The sequence below is a fragment of the Physeter macrocephalus genome, chromosome 10 (assembly GCF_002837175.3).
Source record: "Physeter macrocephalus isolate SW-GA chromosome 10, ASM283717v5, whole genome shotgun sequence".
In the NCBI taxonomy this organism is placed as follows: domain Eukaryota; kingdom Metazoa; phylum Chordata; class Mammalia; order Artiodactyla; family Physeteridae; genus Physeter; species Physeter macrocephalus.
In genome coordinates this window covers 76147986-76172377 of record NC_041223.1, presented here as the reverse complement: position 1 = coordinate 76172377, position 24392 = coordinate 76147986, and the positions used below count along the sequence as shown (strand labels likewise).

Genomic DNA, 24392 nt, shown 5'->3' with positions numbered 1-24392 from the left:
AGACATTATTATTATCATTTTATACACTCAATACTTATCTATACTTATCCACATTGTGCCATTTTATTTCTTTTATTTCTTTCCTATATCTCCAAGCTTTCAACAGATTTCTTTTACCAAATGTATGTTAATCACTATTTAGAATATCATTTTCAGCTTTTCTGCTGGGATGAATTCTCCATTTTCTATTTGTCTGAATGTATTTTTAGTTCACCTTTATATTTAAAAATGTGTTTTACGGTAAGGGATCAGCAAATGAGTTAAATGAAGGAAGGAACTGTAACTACAAGTTAAATATCTTTACAGTAATGTATTTAAAGATGTATGTTTCTGTATGTCTATATTGTGTATATATATATATAGACAAACACTTATATGTATATGTATGTATCTATCATCTATAAGTCTATTTATCTATCCTTCCTACGATATTGCTAGCCCTATAATATCTTTGTCTCCTGTTTATCAGTTCCTATGTTCCTAATTTTTATTTTATAAAGCATATCGTGTCACAGAGAATTTAGCAAAAGGCTCAGACAGCTGAGATATCAAATGATTCACACAATTTATGCCACAACTTGAGCCATTCACTCCAGGTCTCTACTTATAGAATTCCATCATAGTTTAAGTTTGAGGCTTCTGTATACTGATTATGTTCTAAAAAGCAGAAAATGGGGATGGGGTCAAAGTATTTAACAAATCAGAAACTTCAAATATTTTAAGATAATTATTCTCCCATAACAATTTATTTTCATTTAGCAATTAATACATATTTAGTCCTATTAATAATAGGGGAATAATAGTGGGAATAATAGTTATGCTTACATTGATCCTTGGACTTTTGCTTCCTGAAGCCTGATCTAACCAAATAAGAGCAATAGAAACATATCTGAGAGGTAATAATAAAGAAAATGCTATGGAAAAAAGACAGATGCTCTTCACTCTGGAAGATTCTTATCTGTCCTTTGTGGATTTATAATGAAACTTCTTCCAAAAAAGACAAAAAAAGCATAATTAAACAGAAAATATGTGACTTTTAAAGTGACAAAGGAATTGCAGCCTCAGTGAATGTAGCCTGTGTTATTATGACTGGATGGCAGCTCTTTAGCTCCAGAATTTTCTTTCAAGTTCTGATTTCATTTTAAATTGTGATTTTCCCTAACTCATTAAAATGCAAAATATATGCAAAACAATGTTTGCATAATTATAAAATAATTTACTAAATGTTGCATTTCAGGAAGAAAAAGGTTATGTTCAGGAATTTAATTAGTGATCTGGCAACACAAGATATTCAACATTGGTTCTAATTGTATACACATCTGGGATTTCCTCCAAAAGAACTAGATTCCTAAAGGTCAAACATTTATATCAAAGTGTTTTAAAATAACCATCTTGTAATAAGGAGGATGAACAGTTTTTCATCAGAAGCAATGTAAATTAACTTCCCAAGAGAAATGACCCAATATATTCATCTTACACATGAGATATTTGTATTGCTATATATACCATTTATGTTGACTTCATTTGTATGCCGTGGAGTAGTCTAAAGAAAATGGCATAAAAATATAAGCATGAACATCACCCACTCTGGGCCAAAGTAGCCGAAGGAAAAATAGTTTTTGGTCCTGTTTCAACCAGAGACAGTAATCTCTATAAAGCACCTTACTTATTTTTCAGTTTTTCCATCATATAGGTTGGCATTCTATTTCCCTTTTGTCTACTTGCCCACATTACTGTTATGAGATATTGAAGGGAACTTGAACTTCCTGAGAGAATTCCAGCACATTAACAGGATGTGGTAATATTACTAGAATATAAGACTCTTTTAACTCTTCCAGGCTTTATTTAATTTCATTACCTTTCATTTTCCCAGTGAAGTTAAAAACCAGCAATAAACCAGTTAACAAAGCAGCAGCCATCCAAACAAACAAAAATAACACAAAACTACAGACCCTATTTAAATATCAAAAAGCCCAAGATCACAAAGAATTTAAAACTGTTTCCCAATTTCAATATGAAACTACCCAACATAAATAGGTAACATGTTACTGATAATTTATTTTGGTATTTTTACTTTCCTCTTCATTCAAAGTACTTTTAGTTCTATCAAAGAAAGAATTATTACTACTTGTTAGGTAGGATTCTTTTTGGTTTTCATTTCAATGAATCTTAAGTACATCAATAACATAGTTTTATCAATATTGAAAGAAATCCAAAACAGAGGGTATATATGTACATGTATAGCTGATTCATTTTGCTGTTCAGTAGAAACTAACACAACATTGTAAATCAACTATACTCCATTAAAAATTAACTTTAAAAAACTGAAAACATATGTATATTTCCATGGGTTTCTGGGTCCTAATTTTTAATTTAAAATAAATAGAAACTTTTTTTTTAATTCAATGAAGACTCTGTCTTGGGGGGTAGTCAATAATTTTGCCTGTGAGATTAGAGAACATATTATCTGAGCTGAGCCTTGAAGGATGAATGGGGTGAAATGGAGATTTAAAAGGCCCTGTGAAAGGCAAGGTACCCATGAATAAGAAACAAGTGACAGCAAGAAGTCTATAATTGGCAGAGATAGAGATAATCCACAGGTCCTCATTGTTAATATGAAAGTGTGAAACATGCCTAGAGTACAATAATTTCCATTATTTAGCAACTGAGCAATCACCAAATGAGAGTAAATGAGAACAGAGGTTGAGATAAACATTTATTTTATTTTATACAGAGTTAGGTATCAAAATGACATTGTTCCAGTAAGAAAAATGATGTCTTCTGTGTTTATAATACTTTGATATTTTCTAATTTGATATTTTCTGTGTTTATAATATCAACAGGCATAGTGAGGAAGTGGTGAGGAAGAATATTTGAGGTTGTTCAGAATTTCGATTTCACTACCTGGTTGCTTTGCTATCCCAGGAAGCATTTGTTTTTATCCAGGCAGCCTCAGGATGGATAGACGCCAAAGCAGCCAGTGATGACAGTTTGGTCACCATCTAAAATATTGATAAATAATATGTAAGTTCCAGCCATACCTGGGAGTTTTTGTTCCTGGGTTTTCTTTTTTTTTTTTTTTCTGCATATCATTATACGTTAAATGATGTAGTTCTCAAATTACATTATCTTTTCATCAGGTACCGAGTTACTTCTGCACTCATATCCAACTTGATTATCCAGTAATATTCTGAATATGTGTATTTAGGGAATTTCCTTTTATTTATTAATTTCCATATGGGTAGATATTGCATAATTTCTTTATATTTTTGTATTTTTCTAATTTCTCTGAAAATCATATTCTGTTGGTACATTATATAAACAAGCTTCCAAAGCTACTGAAGGAAAATGCCTCTCCAAAATAATCATTTTTATGAATTGAAGATAACAGGGCTTTTCTTGCTGTCAGGGCAGTTCTTAAGAGATTTCTAATCTGCACAAGCTTCAAAAATGCTGACTAAATCTAAGAAGTATTATAAAACAGCATCCAGAAATTTAACAGAGGAAAAAATATTTTGTTTTTGTATTCCTCAGGAAATGATGTGACTTCTCTATATTCTGTTATTTGGCTACAATTTAAAGGTAATCCTGGGCTGGTCTCATGAATAAGAAACTGATGTTTTTTAATTTAAATTCTATTTTAAAAAATGAACAACTGTTCAGTAAAAATAACAATGAAATGATTGCAGAGTCATATTTCAGAGATTCAGGCCAAAAAATAATGTATTAGAAAATGACACAGGCAGTATATCCAATCTTCCAATTTGTCCTTTTGTTGTTTTAAATTTAATATATATTTTATATTTATCAAATATAAAATAATGTATATTTTATATTTATATTTATAGACCCGAAGGTCTATAATAACTTTTCAAACTACCATTATTTTTAGTGTTTGGATAGGAATGTTGAGTTTCAAATATTATTTTGAAATACTTTTCTTTTAAGCGAGTACATTAATGTTAGTGAGATCTTTAAACAGAAAAATAAAGGTTGACATATCTTCTGTGTCACATCACAAGATATGGCATAGAGAAATTATTCCAATTTACCCAGACATAAGACACACCCAGAAAACATCAAATGCTGACAGTGAGTACACACATTTTAAAAAGAGAGAGAGAAAATAAAAGTTTAACCTGCTTTTCAAAATAGTATTTCACTGCATTTTCATTTAATTAGGAATAGAACATCTCTGGTATGAATGCTACACAAAGAAAGGTGAATTATTAAAATATATTATGATAAACTACAGAATAATCCACATTTATTGCTTCATAAACAATCTGTCAATATTAGGCATTTTTAAAAATAAATTTATTTATTTATTTATTTTTGGCTGCGTTGGGTCTTCATTGCTGCGCACAGGCTTTCTCTAGTTGTGGCAAGCGGGGATTACTCTTCGTTGCAGTTGTGCAGGCTTCTCATTGTGGTGGCTTCTCTTGTTGCAGAGCTTGGGCTCTAAGCACGCGGGCTTCAGTAGTTGTGTCTCGTAGGCTCTAGAGCTAAGGCTCAGTAGTTGAGGCGCACAGGCTTAGTTGCTCCGTGGCATGTGAGATCTTCCCGGACCAGGGCTCGAACCCGTGTCCCCTGCATTGGCAGGTGGATTCTTAACCACTGCGCCACCAGGGAAGCCCTGTTAGGCATTTTTAAATGTGCCCTAACAAAATAATGCATTATCTATTTATCATTCATCCATCCACCTACCAACCTATCTATTTATGCTTCCATAAATGTACTTGTTACTGAGTCCACACTTGTACTGCTCACCACACAACAAGCCAATAAATTGAGAGATGAGTTGTTTGGGGCAAAGAATAGAGACTTTATTCAGAAAGCCAGCAGACTGTGAAGATGGTGGACTAGTGTCCCGAAGCTAGAATTAGAATTCAATTAGAATTGAATTAGAATCTTCCGCGAGTTAGAATTCAGGCTTCTTTTATACTAAAAGGGGAGGGGGTGTGGCTGGTTGTTGCCAACTTCTTGGTGCCAGCCAGATCTCCCACCCCTCAGGGGATGTGATAATCCTTTGTTCTTGCAACTATCCATGTAGGTATGGTAATGATGTTCCTGTAAACCTCCAACCAGACAAACGTTATTCTCTGTTCTGCAATTTTTTATCTGTATATGAATTGAAAATGTTATACCTTTAAAAATCAATGCTGGCACAGCAACAAAGACCCAAAGCAGCCAAAAATAAGTAAGTAAAATAAATTTAAAAATATATATATATATTTTTTAAATTAAAAAATATCAATCCTGGGACACAGAGCCTTGAGAATGGGCTACTTTATATTTTAGGCTAAAGGCAACATTCTTTTACAAAGGTTCAGAGACAGCATGACTAAGCAGAGGCAAGAGAGCACAAAGGTTAGAGCCAAAGGAATAGATCCAGTATGAAGTCAAGTTTGTTCTCTTACATATTTATTTAGCTTGGCACAAGGTATCAAATAAAATAAGGTCACAGAGATTAATTATACATGTAAAAAACCATTGAGTAGTTATGGCTTTCTTATTCATACACCGAATATGAATGATGAATGAAGTTATATAGGCATAATTAAAGCTAGCTATATTTGTAAGTCTAGGTATCTTAAAAGAAACATAGATGGGCTCTCATCATATCATTGATGATGATAATTATAAGAGACTCTAACTTTATCAATTTTCATAGAGTTATGAGCACACATGATAAAAATTTAGTTTTCCATATGTTATTCCCTATTGAAGTCTACTTAATAGACAGCTGCTGGCTTTTTAAATCAACTCCAAGAGAAGTATAGCATCTTCATTAATGTAAGAGAAAACAGAACATATTACTGAAAATGAAATAGCAGAAGCCAGGATTTCCATAAGCTATTTTTGGCAGATTGAAAAACATTGAATTTGGTTCAATTTCTCTTTGAGAACATGCATTTTATCTAGCAGTCATTATCCTTCATGAAGTGTATGGTTGCATGAGGCACAGCCCACAAGATGAACTTTGCCTGAGGCACAGACAAAACTCACATCCACATAGGAAACATGCTGTGTATTATTTGGGGGCAGAGAATATCAATGACTCCAGGTATGTCTCCATTCTTCTTGGAGTATCGGTGCACTAAATGGGCACAAAACATTGTATTATTCAGTCTATCAGGTAAAAACCTTAGGTAAGTTCCAATAGTGGCCAGGGAAATGGCAAGAAGATAAAAAATAGAATTAACCTACTATTTTGTTTGCAACTATTAAGATTGTTTAGGATTTTTCTTATATTAATTCACATAAAAGTCAATATGAGGCCCATAAAATTTTGCAACATAGAGAAAGAAAACTTCATAGTATTACAGTAGGAAAGTATACTTTTGTACAAGATCTGCTAGAAATTAAAGAAGCTAGTTTGACACAATTGTTTTCTTCTCTTAAAAAAATAATATACAGTACACTATGAAAAAAGTTATGAAGACTGAGAGCAAAGTAAGAATAGTCATCTGAATAACATATGAGAATAATACAGCTAAAGATTAATACAGGAGAATAAATAAAATCTCCATTAGAAGCAGTTAGTAGAATGAGTATAAAAGTCAAAATTGTGATGTGAAGAATAAATATGGAAGATTTTTACTAAACATAAAGGCAATAGTAAAAATGAGAGGTTATTAACAAAAAGAGAGTCAATGAACTGCTAACATGGATTACTAAATAAAACCAAAACAAATGTTAAAGAATGAATAATAATGGAAGTTAAAATTTATATAAGCCAATTTTTAAGTTGTGTAAGACATTTAAAATTATAATTTGAAATTGTGAGACCAATATTAATGTATTTAATTCACTATCTTGAGCTTAAAATATTTTTTAAAAAATAAAAATAAAGATTACTGTAGAATAAGCCTTGTTCTCTTCAAAGTTCAATGCCAAAAAGAGCAAGAAGTACAACATCTATTGACTTTTGACAGAAAAATAAAATAGATTAACAAATAATGCTGAGGTTATACTTTCACATAGAAAAAGACAAGGAAAATTGTAATACATATTACAATTTAATTTTTAATTTTTTTGAGAATAGAGGAGAAAGAAAAGTCAGTATCACTTTGGGTACTTGAAAGTGTAATATATTAACAGACATGAATTATTTTGAAACCATGCATTTTATAATAGACCATGTCCAGTAATACACAAAATCATTAAGATGATGAAACTTAGTGTTTATGTTTGTATATTTAAATATTTCTGCCTTATCGGAATATACCAACATTGTATTCTTTGGGTTTTTGTTACGTAACCTGAAAAATGAACAGTTAAAACCAAGTACTGGGACAAACCACCACGTCAAATGGAAGTTTATGTGAAGAATGTATCAATGAGTCTACATGCAACTGCCCTGAGAGTCAGTATCACATTTAAGAGTATAACTTTTAAATGTACAATTTGAATTTTCCCAAGTAATAAGTATCCATTATTTTTTCTGGAAACACCTTTTATTTGCTTTACATTTTTGGTGCAGTTAATAGAAAATTAGTCATTATTATAGAAAATATGCTATCAATTATATAAAAAGAGAAATATTTATGTTCAAAAGTAACAATTTCAAGACTGTCTTTACAGGCTGAATGTACTCATGTCAGGAATGATTTTCTTCACAGACTGGTAGAATTGACTAGATTGCCATATTTTTGAAATGAATACACAAAACATATTCATTATTAAAACAATCACCTTTATTACATAAATTAGATTTTTGATAGAAAACATTTATGTTACATTTATATGCGTTTAAATGTAAGCAGATGTGTGTGTCCAGATCTATCTGTACACAGCAGTGAACTGAGTGACATGTAGTTATTGTATTTAACACTGTTTGATACTTGCTTCCTGGGTGAATTTGCAGACTCTAGTAATGAGGCATATTGCTCTGAATACTTAGTGTCAATGAGAAATAGTGATTATCTCCATTTTCTTGGGTATTTTTTTTTTCATGAAAAAACGTAACATTCTTTCACTGAAAACGATAATATATATCTTAAGCTTATTTATGTCAATGTGTATACTTTAAACTTCACTATGTGGAGGCCAAGTAAAATGCTTTATGCTTCTGGCATCTGGATTTTCACTTAATTTGTGGCTGTTTTCTCCATATGTTTCTGATTGTCATGATAATATCAGGAAGAGCACTTACATTTTCCATCTTTTGTCTCATTGAGTATCTGAATAAATGTATTTTACTATTCCCCCCACCCCCAATGGGATATATCATTACCAGTTGTATTTGATATTTCAACAGGTTACAAAAGTCATAAAATTGTTCAAAAGCAGCATATCCATTTGTGTCAAGTATTGACTCCATAGCTAGTTTCTGTATAGATGGATAGAGCACTATACTTTTAAAACCAACAATTGTAACAAATTTGTAAGTAAGGAAAAAGATACAGCACATTTATTAGAATTTATTGTTTTAAATTATAAATAATAGTTACAAATTTTAGATATTACTTAGGAATAGATTTAGGATAAAATATGTTACTAATCTATGCATCATTGAGTATATGCCTTTTTATACTAAAGAAAAATAAAAAAGCAAAATTTATATATTTATATGACACATTCTCAGCATTTCTAAAATAATTTATATTTTAAAATTCAGTTTATACATCACTTCTTAGAGAAAGTTCTTATCATTTTACTGATTTTTCTTCATTCTGTCACTTGTAGGCAGCTACTAATTATCGTAGTATACCTAAGACCTAATTGTATAAGCTCAGAATTTTCTATAAAGAATAGCAGGGATTCATAGCAGGCTACTTCATTTTCTTGAGTAGCTCAAATTTTAAAAGTTGTAAGAGACCAAAAGTATCAGTATTAAGAGGTCAAAATGTGGACAATGCCAAATAACACACCGCTGAGTTTAAACACACTTTACTTGTAAAATGAATGACATTTTGAGAAAATAAGCTAAACTTCATGAAAACTCTGAGAAATGCAATAGTTTACGAAACCCTCCATTCCAAGCCACTTAACTATACAAATAATGCCAACAATCAGTAAATTGCATTATCTCATTCAGCCCCAGAAATTACAGGATGTTTATAAAATGAAAATTAATGAATTCCTGATACAAAGTTTCCCATTTTCTAATCAATTGATCAAAATAAAATGTTAAAGTTACACGTAGAAATACTTATAAATTTGATCACATGTAATATATATCTAATTTTTGTTTTATTGAAAAAATATGATTTTTCTTCCTTTAGACATATCAAAATGATTATTTAATTTGATACATTTAATTTTACTTAAGTTCATTTCATTTTGCTATTGATAAAATAACTTATTGGAAAATTTTACATAGACATGTAGTTTAAGTATTTTTTAAGTTACCTGAATACCATGAATACCATGTTATTAGAAATACTAAATTATAGGACAAACCAAGCAGTATTATTTATCTATGACTGGATTTCTCTCAGTTTCCCTGCTGTGGGCATTCAAAGGAAGACACTGGCCAGTGCCATTTGCTCTCAATCCACACATTCTCTCTATGGTAGGGTGCCTGGGAGAGTATATTATTTTCTCTCTGATGCTATACATGAATCATGAAGACCAGGTTCTCTCTCAGTTGAGATTTTAAATAAAATACTACCATAACAAGAATGAATATCCTTTCAAATGTACATTTATGTGATCTTAAAAAAAATATTCAGCAGCAAGTAGTCATAGAATTATACTGAGATTGATCTTTCTGAAATACAAGAAAATAACATAATGCACATGCTCAGGACACTATTTCCAACTTTTACAACTTTATTTCCAAGTCTAACCTCCAGTGACTAGGCAAAGACTTTAATTATTTCACAAGTAGAACTACACACATGGTGAGTTAGAAAAGGAAGTTATCTTGCTGCTAATTATAATAAAAATGCATCTGAAATATTCTGTTGAATGTTAACACTTATCTTAAATTTTCCTACTTTTGCTTACAGATACTACTTTTAATAAGAGTGGTTGAATATCAAATAAATTTACTCAAAATATTAAAGAAACATTTAAATAATGTTATTCAATTTTTTTAATGTAAAAAATTGGTGTAAATATCATTCCAAATTTTCCAAGCTTTGCTGTAGTGATTTTTTTTAATATAAAACAACTTGTATTAATCAAATACTGCAAAATATTTAAAAATAACAGAAGGGATTATAATTTCATAACACAGGTATATAAATATTACATCTCCCAAATATCTAATTTTAAGAATAAATAATAATCCTATTCATGAAATTATGCAAAATAACTTACAAATTTAATCAGAAATAAATGCATAGGAAACGCATGCCATTATAGATATTTACCATATGAATTGTATAGGATTTTTTTTTAGAATAGCTTGAAACTAGCATTCTGTTTTGGAATATCAGTTTGCCCCAAAGAGGCACCTTCAGTAACATTAAGTTCCTGAAGTTCTATTTACTTAATATATATATAAAATATAAGTTCTTCACAAAAAGTGGAGTTATAATGCCCCCAACGTGTCTGCTATGTACACATATCTGTTTTTGAGCACAAACAAGTTTCCTAATGAGAGCGTTCAACCGTAGCTGCACAGAGGTGTGGGTGGTAGGACAGAGGGAGGGGCTGATTGAAAGACATTTTGGTGATTGATGGGATATTTGTGGATTTGAAGAGGAACTAACTACTGGGAAGTTACTACCATTCCCTAGAGGCTGGCTGTATAATTGGTAGGAAGATCAGACTTAAGTTTATATAAAATGTGATGCTCTAAGAACAGCAGAAATGCACCCAAATTAGGTTTACTCAGTACTGTATTAAGTGATATTAATGAAGGATACCACAGAAAAGTGATTAGTTACTCTTCTGGGTCTATTTCCAAATCATACTGAAAATGCTCTAGGATCTGAAAAAAACAGATATATGTGTATGTATAACTGAATCACTTTGCTGTGTACCTGAACTAACACAACACTGTAAATCAACTATACTCCAATATAAAATAAACATTAATTTTTTTTTTAAATAAAATTCTCTAGGAAAGCCTGTTTGCCTCACATAGTCATTGTTTTAGAGCTTTCCATCTAAGAAAATGAGATGGTCTGAAGAATCCTTCTCTACTCCTCAGGTTATTGAACATCAAAATCACAAAATTGAATTCATATTAGTAAGAGAATAAACATTCTCTTTTTATAAAATCTAGGATAAATTGTAAATAATCAAGATGTCACAAGATGTAAATTATTTCTGCATTAAAAAAAGAATTTATTTTGATTTTAACATTGATACAGGAACCATTTGAAGTGTTATTGATGAGTACTTAAATACTTCATTCATTCATTTATTCACTCACTCATCCAATAGATAATTATTAGTAGATAATCGATTATTATGCATACTATTTTTCAGACATGGTAGTATTTTGGGGAAAGTGATTAGGGGAATCACAGATAAACAAAGAGAGAGTCTGCCTTCAGGGAGCTAAACTTTTACTAGGGGAGACTATAAAAAACAAAAATCAAAGGAAGGTCTAATATAATGCCTGTGTCACTGTGTGCTGTGAAGGAAAACAGTACAGTGGCAGGAGGAGAGTGAGAAGGTGGGTGGGAGCTCTTTAGATTACTTGATAAGGGAGAGCTCTAAGGAGAGACAGGTGAGCAGAGATCTAGAAACAGTGATGGAGGTAACTATGTGAAGAGTAAGAGGAAGAAACTTTTAGGCAGAGAGAACCTCAAGCACAAAAATCTTGAGGTAAGCAGGGACCACGTCTCATAAGGTCTATAGGTCCCAGTTACAACCATGACTTACCAAATGCTAATTAGGACACTTAGACTTTTGTCCACTTGACCTAGAACATTTTGTTTATACATATCAAGCACGAATCTATTAGGCTTCCCCTCTATTTCTCTTCCAGGAACACCATGGTCAACTATCCAGTGCCATAGGTCTGTGGGAATCAGATGACTCTGATTGCTGCTTTGACTTCTTGCCATCATGACAATCATGACCACCTTGTCTTTGGTGATTGAGTTTCACCACTTGACCCCTGTCACCCTGAAATCTAATTACTTTCATTGCATTTAGATTTCTCACTTTAGTAACTACAATTCCCCCACTTAGGTCTAGCTTGCAGAGAAGGTCTTCAAGGATGCCAGGAACCCCATCACAAATTTATTTCTCACAATCATGGCAAAGGTGTGTCCTCTGGACCCTCCCATGGTAAATAAGCAGGTCTTAAATGACAAATCCTCTTTCACATTCCAATCTCCCTAAGCCTTCAAATACTTCCCTCTACATTAAACCAAGGCAGGTGAGGCATTTCCAACTCACTCAATGTGGGCCCCCATTTTGGGGTCCATGTTTCAGCAGACAGCCAAACACACTGCTGGAGCCCTTTCTAACTCCCCAGCTGTAGCAAGAAATGCAGAATTTCTGCTTAGTGAGCCCATATCAATAAATCTGGCCTGATCCCATGTAATATTTCTTCTGCCATTATCCCACAACCTCAATGTTCCTCCCACATATATTCCCTGGATTTCTGTCTGCGTAAATTAGAAAACTCAAGTACTTCTTTTGGAGTATAGTAGGTCACCCTTGCCACCTCACCTTTAGGGCCTGCTGCAACTAGAGTCTAGTTATAGGCCCAGAAGTGAAGAGGGGTGGAGAGGTTAGGTTCTGAGGAGAATCAGCATTGTCATCGGTGACAACTCTCTCAGGAAACCATTACTATTTCCTCAGACAATGCAGAGCTAATTCCCTCAGAAGGAGTGGAGAGTCCCCACGCTGAGGGAAAAGAAGACTCTCCTACTTGAAGTGGAGAAGTCTCTTCCCCTGGGAAAGAAGAGTCATTAGGATTTAGGGACTCTGTGTTCCCAGCTTCATCAGGGTCTCCCACATATCCTCCATCTCCCTTTCAGCAGCCCATTCCTTCCCATCATGGCCTTCATGTTCACACTGGGAGTTCAACTTGTACTGTAATTCTGCTGGTCGCAGGACGAGATTCTGTATTTGATTTTCAGCAGTCTTAGCCCTGTGGTGACAGGACATAAGGGTCTCCTTCAAGGCACATGTAGATGTTTTCAGGTCATTTATGTAGCACTTGATCTGAGAATTTGAATCCTGAATCTCATCCTCTTCTTTCCCCACTTTGTCCAGCAACAATTAGGAGCAACCAGTCAATCTCGTTATATTCATTCATTTGAGCAAAATGTTTGGAAGTACTGTATTCACAGTCCCCCATATCCTTGCTTCTTATAATGATTGATAAGGAATATCCAAGTGATAGTTTGCTTATCTTCAGTGCCAGATCCCATCATGGACTCTCTGTGCTCTCTTTACTGCTGAAAATAAAGTCATCCACATCTTTAAATCTTAGAGAGATTAGAGAGACAATTTCAGATACCCCAGAACAAATTTTTTAAAATTCATCTTTAAAATTCTGTTTCTCTAGAACCACTTTCAGTACCAAAATATACATTAGGATTCCCCAGAGAAACAAAACCAATGGGAGAGGTATAGACATAGATATAGATATATAAAGATATTAATTGTAAGGATTAAGGAGGCTGACAAGTCTGGAGAGCTGCACTGAGTATGATGAACCTGTGCGGAGAATACATTAATATATTGTGCCTTCATGTCATATTGAACAAACGTGAAATTAACCTTCATTGATAAAAAACTAGAGTCAGTATTCAAACCATCTTGACATGAAAGAGTATAGCTATACAAGAATAACAAATTTTATGGATAAATAAATGTTGCATATTGATGTGAGCTGCCCAAATCTCCAGCATATGCGTTAGATTGAGGTCTATGCAGCCCAGCATAAACACTTGCACATAAGCTGGGGTATTTAGTTTTATTTTTAATTTTTTTTTATTTTATTTGTTTATTTTTGGCTGTTGGGTCTTTGTTGCTGTGCATGGGCTTTCTCTAGTTGCAGTGAGCCGGGGCTACTCTTCGTTGCGGTGCGCGGGCTTCTCTTGTTGCGGAGCACGGGTTCTAGGCATGAAGGCTCAGTAGTTGTGTGGCTCACGGGCTTAATTGCTCTGCGGCATGTGGGATCTTCCCAGACCAAGGATTGAACCTGTGTCCCCTGCTTTGGCAGGCGGATTCTTAACCACTGTGCCACCTGGGAAGCCACGGGGGTGGGTGGGGGGGAATTTAGTTTTAGCAGAGCATCCTGATCATGGCTGGTAATCATTGTATTGTAATCTGATAGGAACATATGCCCATCAGGAAGCTTGGATGCAGGAAAGGAGATTTTATTAAACAATAATAAGGTATAGCACGTAGTCTCATGAAGACCAGAAGTCTGCTGGCTGATCTAGGAGAAACTCAAAAAACACCAAACCCGTAATAAATAATCAGGCCTGCATGCCACGAGTTCTGTCAGTGCTTGTTGCAAATTATAGAAACACACATGTCTGCCTGGTGCTTGCTTGGAGACTGCATCCATCTCATTCATTTTCCTCCTCAGGTTACTGACTTCTGAATACACGTCTCATTGGGACACCTACCTTGTAGAGCTGAGTCATGTGCAAATACCTAAACAACGAGGTACTTTGGGAAGTGGAACACATCACGTGGGGGATTATAAAATACAGGAAGTATGTTCAAAGGTTGACTGGAGACTGTATCTGGATTATTGAATAGAATCTGGTTGCCTTCTTTCAGAGCTGATGTTGACACACAGCTTATGGAGTCAGGGCAGGATGAACAGGGTGATGACAGTCTGAATAATGACCAACAGGCTTACTTGGAGATGCTATTTGCCTTCACATTTTTTAATTGTTAAACTTTTTAAACTGTTAAAATATTTGTAATATGAAGAATAAGGTAAGTGATTATAAATCCTGAAGCCAGAACTGTAATGAAGTTATCAATTTGATTCAATTTTTTAAAGTTTTATAAGAAATAAATCTGACCATTAATAGAATGTTATAATTATAAAATAAAATTTTATAAAGAGATTTTAACATCTTTTTAAAAACTGACTTTGAAAATTCTACATGCTAAGCTATAGAAATTTCTAGCAACTAACTTCTCTCTCTCCAGATAAAATGATGTTCTACCTCTTTCTAAATAATGAGCATGATATAACGCCCACAAAATTCCATTTTGATTTAGTTCCAGGAAGTTGAGTGTGAGATGTATTGTTTCCAGTGTCAATAACTGTCATAACTCAGGTTCTGTGCTTTTATAACCTTCCCACACTTCTCCTTATCTTCAGGTCTTTGCTTCTGTGATTACCTCCTATCCTTTGCCATGACTATTTTGTGTTAATCTTTTAGTATAAGCTTTCTCAAATAAATTTTAGACGAGTAGGGGAAATCAGAGGATATAAATTATACATAAATACCATAAATGTTAGATGTTTTCCTACCCTAAGAAGAATATTTAAAAACATAATAGTCACGATCTTTTCCAAATCTGAGAATAATCTATTATTTTTGTTATGCAATCTAATCCAAAACCAAGATTTACCTAGAAAATTTATCTATTTGATAATTTGGTAGGTAACAGACTCAAACATGTTAAGGAATCAATGTCAGTTACCTATTTTCAATCTATTTCATACATATATTTGCAAAGATTCTTTCATGATTATTCCTAACACCAGTAGGTACTTTCATAGGTATTTGTTTTGAAAATTATAATTTATTAACTATCCCTTAAACTTACATGTTATAGACAAGACTTTCAGTTTATGAAATATGCAAGGTATCATTCCTGAATGTAAGATCTTATTATATTAGCCAATATCCTGTGTATAATAAGACATAACAATGTATTCTCTGTGTGTGTGTGAGCATGTGTGTGTGTGTGTGTGTGTGTGTGTGTGTGTGTGAGTGATAAGGAGTGATTAGGTTAATTTCAATGTCATGGTCTTCTTTTGAAGGATTAAGGATTTGACAGAGAAACCATTCATTCCTTCTTTCATGAAGAGTTTGGATAACACAATTAAAAATATTCCATAATTTGTAGAAAGTGTCTTTTTGTTTTATTGTTTTGATTTTAGGGTTTGGGTATTTAGATTCTCAAATACTTATCCTGGATCAGAATTCAGCTGGATACATGATAGGTACCAAAGGGGATTGTTAGAAATGTATCCTGTGCTGTATCCAGATAAATTATGACTTATTCTGTCTGGGATGAAGCCTCATTGGTAAACGCTACTTTGATGGTTGTATACCTCTCCTATAGATATTGTACTATGGTTATGGCTATTCAATTATTTTGCCAAGTTTGGGCAAGGATGCTCTCATAGCATCCTTTCATTTTTATCTGATTAGCCATTTTCCCCACATATAATTATTATCTTTCTTTGGAAAATTAGTATAATGTAGAAAATTTAGAAATAATTCTATAAGATTAAATATTTATGATAAAATTTATTTAATAATAGTTAAAAATTTGAGCCTTTATAGTCTCACATAAAGCACAGGTAGCCCATGCTTCCAAATCTGCACTTCAAGATCATAAGTGTTCCCAAAAATCCAAGCCTGGGGTAATGCCTGCTGAGACATGTGCAGAAAATTTCCAGAAGAAGCAAAACTTGTTGAAAAAAAAAAAATAGGGCTTAATTCCACATTGTTACATGTATGATCTATGTATCTGTGATTATATCAAGGTAAATAGATATAAAATTATAAAATGTAATGTCAAAAGCTTTGTATTTTAAGCTAATATCATACGTAGCTTAAATAGGAAATAATTTACTGGGTAATTTTTCACATGTTCACTTCTTTCTACTACTAATGTAGATTTAAATAGTTTATACAACCTGTTAGTATAAATAAAGTAAAATTATTTTATTCTTATTTTATTTTTGTAGATTTAAAATGTGAATGAAGCAAGCTACTTAATTTTTCAGTCCTTTATGAATCCTTAGACTGTAAAATGCAATGCAATCTGTATTGCTTTGACTATTAAGGGAGTGATATATTGTTGCTTATAAATAACAATAAGATAATAAATATATTATTTCAGAAATAAAAGAAATTTATATGGATATCTATGCTAATGTAGTATTTTTTTTTATTCCCAAAGTTTTTTTGTTTTAGAATGCTAATGTGAGAATATTATGAATTCTCTTTACATTAACAATAATGGGCAAAATTGTGGCAAAGAGTCTATTGGATAGCTTCTCAGTGCTAACAGAATGATACCTTAAAATACAATGAAAGACATATTAGGTATCAGTGAAGGAAAAATAAACACTTTAATGACATAAATAAAGGAAATCTATAAAGTTTATAAAGTACACTGATAATAATTGGAATAAACTATAACTTATAAATAAATTATAGACTAGATATTTCTAAAACTTAGGTCACTTTAAGTATCTGCTATTTTTCATTGATTTCACGAATAAAAGTGAAATATTCTTCAAAATAAAATAACCAAAAGCTCTCATCAAATTTGCAATTTTAAAATGTTTAAGGAGACAATGAAGTACTTGTATGTTGAGGTCCATTTATTTGCTAAACTTTGGGGGTTATTTACTTTTAAGAGAATATCTATGTACACCAGGAGTCTGGCTAGTTTAAAACAAACGTTTATTTTTTACCTATTTAAAAGTAGTGAAAACAATTTGCATTCAAATATAGCTGTGGATTTGGAGACATGAGGTAACTCCAGTGTTTGATAGGAGAAGCATTTATTAATTAACACTTATTCATATCTTTGCCTTATGAAGGAGTTTTGTTTTTTATCAGATATTTTCATGCATATGAACAACACTCTCCATATTTGATTTCTGAATCCTTAACAATGTTTAAAAGTTGTCTTCTCACCCATTACAAAACTAAATTATCTACTTTGTATGTGCTTTCATTATTTACCATTCCTTTTCGTTTTATAATAGACCCTAGAGTTATAAAATGGATTTAGAATAATATAATATTGATGAAGGAGGAAATGGATTCATGAGTATGCCATGATTATGGACAGTTACTCAGTAGGTACAACCACCTAATTATCCTCTTTATATGGGAGTCTCTTTAAAATTTTAAAAGTATTATTTAAATTTAAAAATAGTCTGCATGTTCTGATAGGCTATGTTAAGGATAGGAAGGTAAATCATTGAAAGACGAAAATAAGGAATTGATTTAACCATATTTGTTCAAAAAAGATTCCTTCGTCTGCAGGTACAAGGAATGCATTAGTGAGTGGCAAGATTGGAAGTTGAGAAATAAGTCAGGGACTATTCTAAGAGTTCAGAAGAGATGCCAAATATCTTGGATTAATATGGTAGAAGTGAACACATTAAAGAGATAGTTAAGGGGTCATGTCAACAAGACTGATGATTGAGGAGACAGTGGTGTTAATTAGTATGGTTAAATATGGATCAGTTCCATAACTTCCTATTTGCTCTCCATATTCGTAGACTTGCCCTATTCTAATGCCCTCTTCAGTGAGTAGACAGATTGATGTTTTAATAAAATGATGTTGAAAGCATGTTAAATATATTCCTTTAAAACAATCCCCTCTGTTTTAATAAAATAAACTTAAAAACCTAAAAGTATATAGCTACATTTATGTTAATGAATCTAAATAGTGCCTCTCCAACATGCATTGTATACCCTTAAATAGATTTGGAGTTTGGCATTTTATCTAACTTTGAAAAAATAACACATAGACATTTGTATGCAGTATAGAACTATCTATAGAATTCAAAACCACTCTTGCCTTTCCCAAATGGTAATTACATCTTGTGCATTTGAGCTCTCACTAACAAGCAACAACATGTCATTTTCTAAGTGAATGAGTTAATGCATTTCTGGTTTGAGATAGATGACTGAATGTTATGTATGACCCCACTTTTAAGTGGAGAATACATTATATTCAAGAGTGAATTCATTATTCAATAATTCAGTAGTTCATTTCCTAATCATTACATTTGATTATTAAGCATGTGCTTGACATTGCCTCATATGTAATGTTTTGGCAAAAATAATTATGAATAAGTTGATGATGATCAATAATACTACAATTCTTCAGATGCAAGTAATACAAATTCCCCTGGATAATTTAAGAAAAGGTAAGTTACGGGAAAGATATAATAAGCTATCAGAACTTACAGAAAGGCTTGAGAAAAACTCCTGAACACTATTTAGAACTGAGCCAGGTGCAGAGATCCAGGTACTGGACACAAGATGGGTTTCAGGAAAGGGGTAGTCTACCCTTTCTTTGCACCTTATCAGAATCACACTCTTGGGAGGGAACCTCTGACAGAAGAGGTTAATCCACTGGCCATGGGAGAACATGTCTCTGATGTGGTCTCAAGAGATCATGTTCTATTGGAAGAGATAATGCCTCAAAATAATGTTGTTCAGAAGGGGCTATGGAGTGCTTCATAGTCAGGAAACAGGAAACATTTTGTATACTGCTAAAACAACTCTATTAAATTAGTATGTCAGATTAACTATTTAACAGAGCTAAAGAAATAAAAGCATTAAAATTTTGCAAATGGAAAAATTTTGACATTACACTTATTGGAGAAAGAATGCGGTACACACAGATTAGAATAAAAAAATCTTAGACTCAAATCATTCCTTTAAAACTTATAACAGTTTGATTTGGGGCAAATAACCTTCTCTCCATATTTCTTTACATAAATATTTTAGATAAATAATATGTGTTTTGTCTATTTCATTATCATATGAGTATTAAATATAACAGTCTGCAAGAAAAACCTTTTGTTAAGCACCATGAAAACCATAATTGAGTTGATACTACTTTAAAGTTAACATGCCAGACTTTTATTACACATAAAATATCATTTTAGAGTATTCTGGATATTTGCTACCTAAGCATTCATTTACAGAGGAATGGTGAACACAGGCACACACATGGATTTGGTCTCTCTTTTTTTGTTATTTTTGTGCTCAGCTAGTAAATATTTTGATTACATGTGAAAATTATATCTATATCTATCTATAGCTTTTCAAAATGCAGAAATTTTAAAAATAACAAATATATATCTATTATCAAAATACAGAAACTGAAAATAACCATTAGCTGAACTTCATTTTTTTTGATTCCACAATATAGCAAAAGGCAATGTACAATATAATCTAACAGAATCTGAATGACATAGATAAGATTTTCTGTTCTTAAAATGATCTTAATGCATTTTGAAATGTAGTTCTACATTTTTTAAGGCTCAGTGAAGTGCAAAGGTCTCCAAGTAAAGTAACTCCCAAGAATGATTATAGTACTCAGTAACTCTAAGACCTAGATTAAGTAAAACCTCTCAGATATTAGATAAGGGAAAGTAAATAGAAATATAATATTTGGAAAGATGAATTAATAGAGTAAAAGAACAAATAACTCGACTTGATGGAGTAAAGGTAATGACCATTTTCTAATGGTCCTTATAGAAAAATATTTTGATAGAAGTCCTGCTTCGACTTTTTCGTTCCTTACTTTTTGTCCTTGGGTCCTTTTCGGCATTTTTTATTTATTGTTCTAAAAGTATACTTAGAGCATATATTACATTAAGGAAACCATAGTGAGTATTGTGTGGCCTAATGCTCTTAAGCATGTATTGTGCACTTTAGAAAAACTGTAATAAATCAAACAGGCAAATATGAAAATAAGTAATCAACAAATTAATATATTATCACTGCCATGAAAAGCAGTGATACTATATTAATGGAGTTTAAACAGAGACAATTTTTAATGAGAGAGAGGAATGAAAGCATTATGGAGGAAGTGGCATTTTGGTGAGGTCTTGAAATGTTGATAAGCCTTAGAAACAATGAAATAGGAAGGAAGAGATGGATCAGAGAGATGAAAGAAAAGATACACAGGCCTCTGTGTGGTAAAGTAGAGCAAATATTCAGGGATCTGCAGGTAGATCTTTGGAATTGATTAATCAGTAGAAATCTGCCAGCCACCCCCTTAACTATATCTATGATCAACAGTCACAGCGAGATGATGTGAGCAGCCCATCACTCTCTACATGAGGCAGAGCTGGAGTGCTACCCACATATCCCAGTTCTAAACCACCATTAATTTTTCTGCACTTTTGATCAAATTTTAAAGCACTTGAAGATTAGTGGGAGAGCATTCCCACTAATAGTAGCAAAAATGGAAAGGTGTGTTGAGTTGAGCCTTAATTCCTTGCAAAGTTTGATCACTTTTACTGGTCAGTCATAGGGAGTCCAGGAGATTTTGGATAATTGACAATTTTGACTTTGCATGTGTTTGGAGTTTGCTTTGTTTTGTTTTCATTTTCTGACATGAAAAATGAATTTTTCATTTTTCCTTAGTACTATTTGATGTTTTAATTCCTACATGGTCACTTTACTATCTAAATTTACATTCAAGTAGAAAAACACATCAACCATTTTTAAATAATTTATTGAGTCTCTCTCTCTCAGGATAGGATATTTTATGCTGTGGTACACAAAGACAAAATCTCGGAAGATTAACACCACAGACATTTAGTTCTCGCTGTAAATCAGTGGGAAGCTCCTGGGCAGCTTTCTCCTAATTAATGGCTTGATATTCCCAGCAGCCGCACTGTATTACACCTCTGTTTGTTACCAGCAAGGAAGAAGAGAGGGACCAGGCAGTGACTCTTAAATGCTTCTATCCTGAAATGAAGCATTTCCCCTCACTTTCTGTTGACCAAAGAAAATCTCAAGTGACCTCATCTTACTTCAAGGAGGCATATGCATAAAAGGAAAGAAACAAGTAAGGTAGTAATATTGTCTACCATCTATGAATTAATCTATGAATTATTGTTTTTAATTTTTATTTATGGACATATTTAAATTATTCTAATTCCCCTTTATTGTCTTACATAGATGTGTGATATCAGTTATCAGGTACCTAGAACATAATAAAAGTTAATTATTTCTATCTTCCTCCCCAGTTTGCATTTCTTACATGCAGAATTTTCCTACTTCTATCAATTTCTGTTTGTTTTTTTTTAAGATTTCTTTACAGGAGATATTCAAAATTATGTCATTTCATAAATGATTTACCAATTTTAGTTAATTTCAAATGATGAAAAAAAAGCAGAGAAAGTGTTTCTTAACTTTTGGCCTTAAGTATATGGTGGATTCATGTGTTGAGAAACTCAGTATACATTTTGTTATATCTCCTATGTGGTCATACTTATATTAACACTCATTTATCATATTCTTCCAAAAACTTCTTTGTAAGTACCAGGAGATCCAGACCATTGCTTTAATAATACCCGGTAGGAGTTTTATTAGTTTTTGACCTATGCAAGCGAGACATTTTTCACAATCCTCAAAATTACTTATTGGTCAGAATACATATCTCCCTCCCTGCCACCAACACCTGCGTCATATACTGCACCAATATTTACAGGGAAACATTTTTTTCTCTTTTAAGATTAAAATACAACTAACATACACATTAGACAATGCAAATGTTCACTGTGCTAGAAATCAAAATTCCACATGAAAAACGTTTCCACAAAAAGCAATGCACATTTTCAGAAGAGGTTCACCTACATCCCAGGCAAACTTAAAACTGGGAAAATTGTGGACTAAATGACTTTGAAAGTGCAACTTTTTCCTCCAATGCATCAGACCTTCTTCCTTGCTTTCAGCCCATTTTAAATTATTTTTTCCATTGTTAAATTACAACCATGTTTTTTTCTATAACTGACTTCAAAATGATGTCCATATAAATGACAGCACTCATCTTTAATTTGAAAGTAATTTTGTCAAAGTAATTCAAGTGATAAACTCGCTCACTAATGTTTGAACATTATGGGCATGGTTTACTTAAAAATGTGTAAATTACTATGTTTTCCTTTTCAAAAGTGAAGTTGAAATAAAACCATATTAATATCTTTACTAAAATGTTACTTCATGCTGTAAAAAATGTGTAACTTCTCTTTTTGTACCATTTCAAATGACCAGGGTCTTTTATTTCAGAAGGAAAACAATACTATAATAAACAAACAGGTTATTCTGCATGACACTAAATATCACTTATATGAACAGCTCTACATAACTTTCAACTATTTTCAGCTGTAATAAATTGGGAGTGTCTTTAAAATATTAAAATTCTGTCCTACATTCTACCTTTTACAGAGTCTTGTTTTCAAGGATATTACATATTTAACAATTCTTTCTGTAACTTCAAAATCTAACACTATAGTTCCACTTCTATCAATTTCTCATTGTACCAAACTTTAAAAAAGATTTCTCTGTCAGATACTCAAAAGGTAGGCATTTTGATACTTATAATTAACATTCCATCCCGTTCAACCAGCAGCCTTGCTACATAACCAGATGCCAGATGTCATTAGAACTTTTTCCACTCCATCCTGCATAAACTGAATTCTTTGTTTCTTATACCTTAACTTGGGGCTTCTTTACTTTATTAAAAAAGAGATGGAGGTGGAATGCTTATGTTCTGATTAAAGGTGTTTAATCACACCTGTTTTATCCCCCCAAAAAACTCATCTTTAAATCAACAGGCAGACGTGTGTGTCTGTGTGTGTGTGTGTGTGTGTGTGTGTGTGTGTGTGTGTTATAGAGGATTGAATAGGAGGAGCAATGCTTAACTGCCCAAATAATTTGAAAAATGTTCTAAGAGATCAAAGTAAATCTGTCTATCAAAAGAAATGCTACCTTTGTATATGTTTTAAAGGCTTCTTTTCAGCAACACTTCTTAGAACTTGTGACATTCTCATGTGACTTTATAGACATAAAGATTTCTTTTAAATCCTCTTAATCATTTCAGTGAGATTAAGTTTTACTGAGAATGGAATCTGAGAGAGTAGCATTTATTTTGTGGTTCAGGGAATACCTGGAAAATCAGTGAAAGAAATAGGATGTTAAAAATTTCAATAATAACTAACAAATAAAAGGGTTTCTATTTACTTTTTTATACCCACATATACCTACTTGTTTGAAATACCATTATATTTACCTTAGTTTCCTTTGGTTTCTTTTTTATATGGCTGGCATGGCTATTTTTGGTTTTCATTTTGTTTAATGTTTTATTATTTGGAGTTCCCAGCATTTCTTGAATTTGTAGGTTTACATCTTTCAGCATAGTGGGGACTTTTTCAACCATTCTTTTTTTTTTTTTTCTTTTGTTTTTTTTAGTACTGTATCCTTTGTCTTCTTTTTCTGGGACTCTGATGGCACAAATGTTAATACTTTTGTCACTGTCCCATAAGACTCTGATGCTCTACTCATCTTTTTTTCACTACTTTTTCTCTCTTTATTCAGATGTACAATTTCTACTAATCTATGTCCCAGTTCACTGACTCTTTTCTTTGTCATCCTCATTCTGAATTAAGCCCACTCAGTGAAAATTTTTATTTCAGTTATTTCATTTTTCAGTTGTAAAATTTCTATTTGATTCATCTTTATAACTTTCATTTCTTTGCTTAGATTTTA

The 24392-nt window shown here is 32.4% G+C and overlaps 1 protein-coding gene across 2 annotated transcripts in view; it reads left to right on the top strand.

The window, feature by feature from the left end:
* EYS (eyes shut homolog) overlaps positions 1-24392 on the top strand; it is a 1767714-nt gene that overhangs the window by 161077 nt on the left and 1582245 nt on the right. The gene's annotated exons all lie outside the window — the stretch shown is intronic.